Source organism: Arachis ipaensis, chromosome B04 (assembly GCF_000816755.2).
Source record: "Arachis ipaensis cultivar K30076 chromosome B04, Araip1.1, whole genome shotgun sequence".
Lineage (NCBI taxonomy): Eukaryota > Viridiplantae > Streptophyta > Magnoliopsida > Fabales > Fabaceae > Arachis > Arachis ipaensis.
Genome location: NC_029788.2, coordinates 98,048,346 through 98,055,288, shown reverse-complemented (window position 1 = coordinate 98,055,288; position 6,943 = coordinate 98,048,346). Strand labels below are relative to the sequence as shown.

Below are 6,943 nucleotides of genomic sequence, written 5' to 3'. Positions count from 1 at the left end.
AGCTTCCATAACATATATTGATATATAGATATATTTATGTATCTATTGTGAAATTACTATGTGTCATATTTTATAGTAAGGTGACTGAAATAGGGGGAATATGTCAATTTCTCTACCTGGTAATGAAATAGAACTTCATGTTTGAATCAGCTTATTTTGAGTTCAAAAAACCTTATAACTGAAAACTTCCAAGCATATTTTGAAATGGGAAAAATAAAAAATCAATGATTTCTCCAAAATATTCAATACACTTTTAAATTTTGGCCAAATAACAAAAGAAGAATTATCAATATGGAAGTCCACATTGCATTCACAGAATAGAATAAACAAACAGGCACTAAGATTTCAAAATATCCAATATAGGATGACAGACCTTTAATTTTCACTAACGCGCTGAAAAGCCATTTCAATATACACTTGAATTTTCAGCGCAGCACTTCAAGTGCAACAAAGTGACTCTTACTGACTCCTGAGCCTCCACCTAGTAGTTAAATCTTTGAGGATGATCAATCCACAAACAACAACAACTATGCTTACTCCACTATCAATTCCACAAGCAGCTGATGCAAAACCTAAATTACAACATATAAGTAACACGCACACACACAGCCGCTAATGCAAAACACCTCTCGCTCTCTTGATCAGTTCAACCAGCTCTCTTTTCACAACTTTGATCAGTTCAACCAGCTAGTAGCTAGAACACTACAATGCAAAACTATCCTCCCTCCTATATTCTAATTCTAAGTCCCCTAAGTCACTCGCAAACGCAAATGTGAAATCCTATGACATTTGCACCATCAACACAAGAATTCCACAAATAAAAGTTAGGGCCACATCCAGCTGTGTAGATGATGTTTCCTTTACACATATATGTCCAATGGATATAGCAATCTTCTGTATTGCTTTTGTGTCATCACCCGAAATAATCTTGCTCAATTTATCATGTAAAATTGTCAGAATTCCATCTGCATTTTAATTATTAATAAGATACAACCTATAATGGCTTCCCAAATAGCTCAATTGTTGGTCAAAAGAAACCAATCAGCCAGCATAAATCAATTTACTTTACCTGAATTAGAATCATCAAGTGGAGGTATTGAAGAACAAACTGGCAACCATAGTTAGAGTACTTATTTTATTCATACCGTTGGACCTGCCAACAAAGAAGTCCCTGAGTCTGCAATAGCTGAATAGCTGTCAGCACAAATTCCTAGATAGCAATGTGATCAGGTCAGTAAATTAGAACTGAAATCATGAACCATTTATGATCATGTCATAAGAAAAACTAATAGAATTATGCTAATTTTTTTGGTCTTCACATACCAGTTTTAATTTTTGTCTCCAATAAGTATATTTCCCATATCAAACTTTTGCAAAGAAAAAAAAAGGATAAAAGCTAGTAAAAAAAAGAAGGGAAATAAAAAATGCATTGTAATTTTTAAGAAAAAAGACTATATTTAATGATTAACCTTCCAATATCCTTTTCTTGACACAGGCACATAAGTGTGCTTTCCCTTGTAGTGATTAGGATCAACACCTCCAAAAATAAGTTCGCCCCCATTCTCTTCCTATGGGTTATAGTTCAGCCAAAATGAAAACGCCAATTCCTTAACAAGACCTTGATCAAGCATACTGTACCTGTTACACATTATATCTGATAAGAAACAGGAATCAGATGAACTTGAAGAAATGAATAATCAAAATTTGGATGGTAGCAGTACCAAACTGGAACAACTTTTCTAACTGCTATCTCTTAAAAGTGACTAGTGCAAACTAATTAGAATGCTCTGTTCAAACAATTGCAAACAAAGCTTCAGTGTCTTAAATCAATCCTGCTACTGAACTTAAAGCAAATTGCATCATGAATCACCATCATTCTCAAAAATTGCAACAACAAGGTTAGTTAGACAGTGCATTAACTCTGACATCAGCAAAGATGTTTTAATCAACTTATACAATAAAATAGAGAAAACAAGAGTTGGAAAAATAAAATGAATGAAAATGGTTCTACTTACTAACCTGAGGGTCATTGTTGTGCTTATCAAATATCAACAGCCTTTGCTTTGCTTTAATGGTCTCTAATCTGTGCTGTTGTTGTTGGGAAAAGCATCAATTTCCAAGAAAAGGGAAGAATCAATCATGTTGTTGTTGAATCAAGAGCATAATTAATCAATAATCATGAATCAGAGCATGGAGTTGTTGAATCAGGGGAAAAAGGAAGAATAAAATAAAATAAAAATAGCATCAATTATAAAATGATCAAAATGGAGAAATAAAACTCAACAAGAAAGTTATAATCAAATTATTGATTGCTAACCAAATATGCGATTCACATCGTCCGATCATTCGATAGAAGGTGACGCTACAATACTCTGAGCTTCGCGACCTTGGTCCATGTCTACTCTTCTTCACCTGTTGCGCTCTCTGAAGAAGCATTCTTTGCTCCACCGCCACCACTGCCGTCGCACAATCACCGCCGCCGCACTACCACCACTGCTATCTTTCTTCATAACAAATTCCAACCACGCTATATATGCATGAAAAATGTAGAGAAAAGTGAAAAATAAAAGAAAATCCAAACTGAGTTAAATAAATAACAGTGAAAAAGAAAAAAAATGAACAGAAGTTGAACTTAGGTGATTGAGGAGAAAATCAAACGCATCGACGGATAAGCTTGATGGAGGCGCCGGCGGTGGCTACGAACTCGGTCCTCTGATCTCAAAAGTTATGGCGTGTAGACGAAGGAAACAACACATTGACATAGAAGCTTGATGGCGGCAACGACGAGAATATGAATGGCGACAGTGGCGAGCTTACTCTCTCTCTAACCTCGAACACTAGAGCGAGTTTGATGGTGATAACGGAGAAGAGATGAATGTGGTGGCGATAGATCTAGGGTTTCAGATCTCACATAAACATTGATTTGGGTTTTGAACACTTTTGGACTTAGATTTTTAAATTTTAACTAACAGTAATTAATGGGAGTTTTATATTATGCCACAAATAAAATAGATTGGGGAGGTTTTAAAAAACCTCCATAAAAAAATCCCATAAATAAATAGAAATCTTGTAGTGGATATCCACTCATTGTGGTATTACTTGGAGCAATTTGGTACACTTGCCAATATTCGAGTGTATCCTTTAATTGTGCATGTATGGGAAAGAAGATTGCATACTCTTCGATACTGAAATAGAGAAGATGCTTGAACAATTAAGGTAGAAATCAAGGGCTAGGAGAGAAGAGGCAGAAAAATGGCAGAGGAGAATAACAATGTGAGAAAGACACTCGGTGATTACACCACACCCATCACTAATAGATGCGGAAGTAGCATAATGAGACCCACGGTCCAAGCAAATAATTTTAAACTAAAGCCCTCACTAAATCAATTGGTGAAGTAAGACCAATTTAGTGGTGGCCTGCAAGAGGATCCTAATGTGCACATAGCGAGTTTTCTGCAGCTATGTGACACGGTAAAGAGTAATGGAGTTAGCCCCAAAGCCATCCGACTAAGGCTATTTTCATTCTCTCTGAGAGACTGAGCCAAGAAGTGGCTCCAAGCTCAACCTTTGGGTAGCATTACATCATGGGAGGATTAAGTTAATAAATTCTTAACTAAATACTTTTCACCCTTGAAGTTGGCTCGACTATGGAATAGCATAAATTCCTTTTCCCAAAAGGGGGTGAATCACTTTATAAAACTTGGGAAAGATACAAGGAGATGCTTAGAAAATGCCTATACCATGCCTTTTCCAAGTGGCTCCGAATACAGACCTTCTATGATGGAGTCTCTCAAGCCTCAAAGACCATGATTGACTCAATTTTAATTTTATTTTAAATTTGATTCTGTTTTACTTTGAATTTGAATTTTATTAGGTTTAGTATTTAAGGGAAAAAGTCAGACGTTTGAAGCTTCTTCTCTTTTTCGGCACTTTTTACCTTTGATAAATTTAGGATTTCTCTGAAGAACATGAGCAACTAATTCTCCTTGGTTAAGGTTAGGAGCTTTATTAATTCCATGGATTAATGCACTAGCTTTTCCTACTTTGATTTATGCATTGATATTCTCTTAAGAAAAGGTTTTCGTTCTTCATCAAAAAGGGTTTGAATATGTTGGGAAACAATTCTTATCTGACATGAATTCTTTTAACTTCTTGAAAAAGTTGATTAATTAGATTAAACTTGAAAACCAATTCTCACAACTCTTACGTTTTGAAACTATACTTGATAAGTGATATTAAATCAACTAAGGGAGATTCTTAAGAATTGTGTGGCTTATGAATCAGTGAACCTGCTTAAATCTTTTCTTAAGTAATTGACTAATGAATTAGCGATTAATTAGGTTAAAGAGAAATTGAATTACCAAGGGATTGGGATTTAATTATTAATGATTTGCAATGGATGTATCTTTGTATAATCAAGGTGGAAAGTGAAAATTATTGATCCGGACATTTCAACATCTCTAAAATTTTAACTCCTTTAATCATATTATCTTTCAATACTCATTGTTTGCTTTTGTTACATTGCTGTTTATGTTTAAACTTTTCAAAAACCTAATTTGGATTCTCTTATTAGATTAATCGATTGACCATTGCTTGCTCAATCCGTTAATCCTCGTGGGATCGATACTCACTCATCATGAGATTATTACTTGGTACGACCCGCATCACGCACGCATGGTGCGTACATGCAACCTTGGCCTCATGCGTACGCATGGGTGCCACGCACGGGAAAAACTTGTTACTATCTCCTTTAATGCTCAAAGTGATACGTACGCACGAGACTTAGCTCTCCTAAAAACACTACAACTCTACGTAATTCAATTTTTCACACCCATTTTCTATCATTAATAACTTTTGCTACAAAAATCAATTTTCATCTATTCTTGGATGGTTTAAAGCTCTCATCACCAATTTTAATTCAAGATAACTTTTACTCAAATCCAAACTTCGAGTGCCAAGTTATGACCCGTCAAAATAGGTTTAAAATTATAATCTGCACAAGTTTTTGCATAATATTCATTTTACCATTTCTTAGCTTCTTTCATTTTAAACCCAACATAAAACAATAATCTTTAGACACCCTTCATGCTCAATTTACAACTCTCAATCATATCCTAGCCATCTAAGGCCTAATCCGCCGATTTTAAATCAATTATCATTTCCAGTTCATATCAATTCCATTTAAAACAATCATAATTCATTCACCATAATAATTCAACCATTTTCAATACCTCCATTGAAGCCTATCACTTACCAAAAGGGTGCATCTCACCCAAACATGGCGTCTGGCCTATGTTTTCATACCAATAGCTGTTACAGGCTCTAAAATGATAATTTATATCCAATTCAATCATATTCATATATATAACTCATAGAAACTCATTTTTTAAATTCATACCACATCACATAATTAATCATTCATTATCCAACCATCAATCATTCACACTAATCCATTAATATCATTCGTAACAACAAATATTTCCATTCAACCCTATCATAGGGGCATTTAACCTAGGTTTTTACATAATGTTACATAATGTCTATCCAAAACCAAAATACGTACTTTGTTAACGATAATTTTCCAACTCTTGAATTTTCTCTCCGAACAGACTCAAGCCTTAATTAGCACCACTAAGTGTAAAACCCGTAAAATTAGTAAATAATTAACTAATAAATTAATTATTATTTAAAGAAATTAAAAAATTAAATTTTATAGTTTAATGTGGTCGAACTAATTAAAATACAAATTTTGACACTAAGTTTAAAGAATTTGGCTCAAGATTGAGCCGAACAGCCCGAAATGGTAAAATTGGGCACTTATTAGGCCCAAGGCCCAACCCAACCCACTAAGTGAAATGGCATCAGCCACTTCTCTTCCCCATTCATACACTCACACACTGAAAACACAAGGAAGGGGGAGGAGAATTTGCAATCCCTTGTTCTTGATTTAATCTCACATAACTTTCAATCCAGAGCTTCGATTGCCGCACCGTTTGCAGCCATGCGTCCACCGCGTCAAGCTCTACAAAGCCCACTAATTAATTGGTAAGGAATCTCGGATCTCACTCTTAGCCTCTCTTTTTCCCCAATTTTTTGAAATTATGAGCCATGAGTATTGAAAGTCTTCATGTCTTGATGTTAGGATCAAAATAACTTGAGGAATTAGCGGGTTTTCGTTAGCTTGAGGCACGGTTAAGGTAAGGACCCTGGAATACTAGTAAATTCCTTGATTATATGTGTTTGTGTATTGAAATTGGTATTTAAATGTGATAATATGTGTTAGATAGTGTATATGTGAAATTGGAACTCATTTAAAGAGATTGGAAGCTTGATTAAGCCTTGGGTGTTGAGGTTTTAGTGTTGGAGGCTTGTGACCTTATCAATTTGGGTGTTTTTGGCTTAGCGTAGAAATTGGCCAAGGTATGGTTTTGGTTTCTTATATGTAATATATAATGTCTTGTAAAAACTTAGGCTAGACAACATAGGATAAGTTGAACTGTATGTTTGATACATGTTTAGTGAGTTTGATTAATGTAATGTGTGTTGAGTTTGGTTATGGATAATTGGGTGTTGGCTAATGATTTGAATGTGGTGGATAGTTGATGAGATGATGAATTGAATGAATGAGGGTAATATATTAATGTTTGAATATGAGGTGGTGTTGATTATGAAATCCTTGAATATGAGATTTTGTTGATAATTCAGGTTGAGCTTGATGGACTTGTATATAAGGGTGACATATTATGAATGTGGAGTGATGAGGTATGATTTGGTGTGTCTTGATGTTGTGTGTAAGTTGGGAATGAGTTATGATTTTGGTAAATAGAGGTTTGAGGATCTTTGTGAAAAAACTTATTTTTGGCCGAACTTCGGTGATCCATAACTCGGCTTTTAGACCCCAATCTCTTACAAACATACTTCATATGAAGATTGGGTCTGTGAA

At 34.8% G+C, this 6,943-nt stretch overlaps 1 long non-coding RNA gene across 1 annotated transcript; it reads right to left on the bottom strand.

Annotated features, from left to right (window-relative positions):
• On the bottom strand, positions 1,130 to 2,142 carry LOC107637883. Its single transcript, XR_001619592.2, has 4 exons — positions 2,020 to 2,142; positions 1,470 to 1,654; positions 1,324 to 1,367; positions 1,130 to 1,210 (listed from the first exon to the last, which is right to left on the bottom strand). It is a non-coding gene; the product is annotated as an uncharacterized LOC107637883 (long non-coding RNA).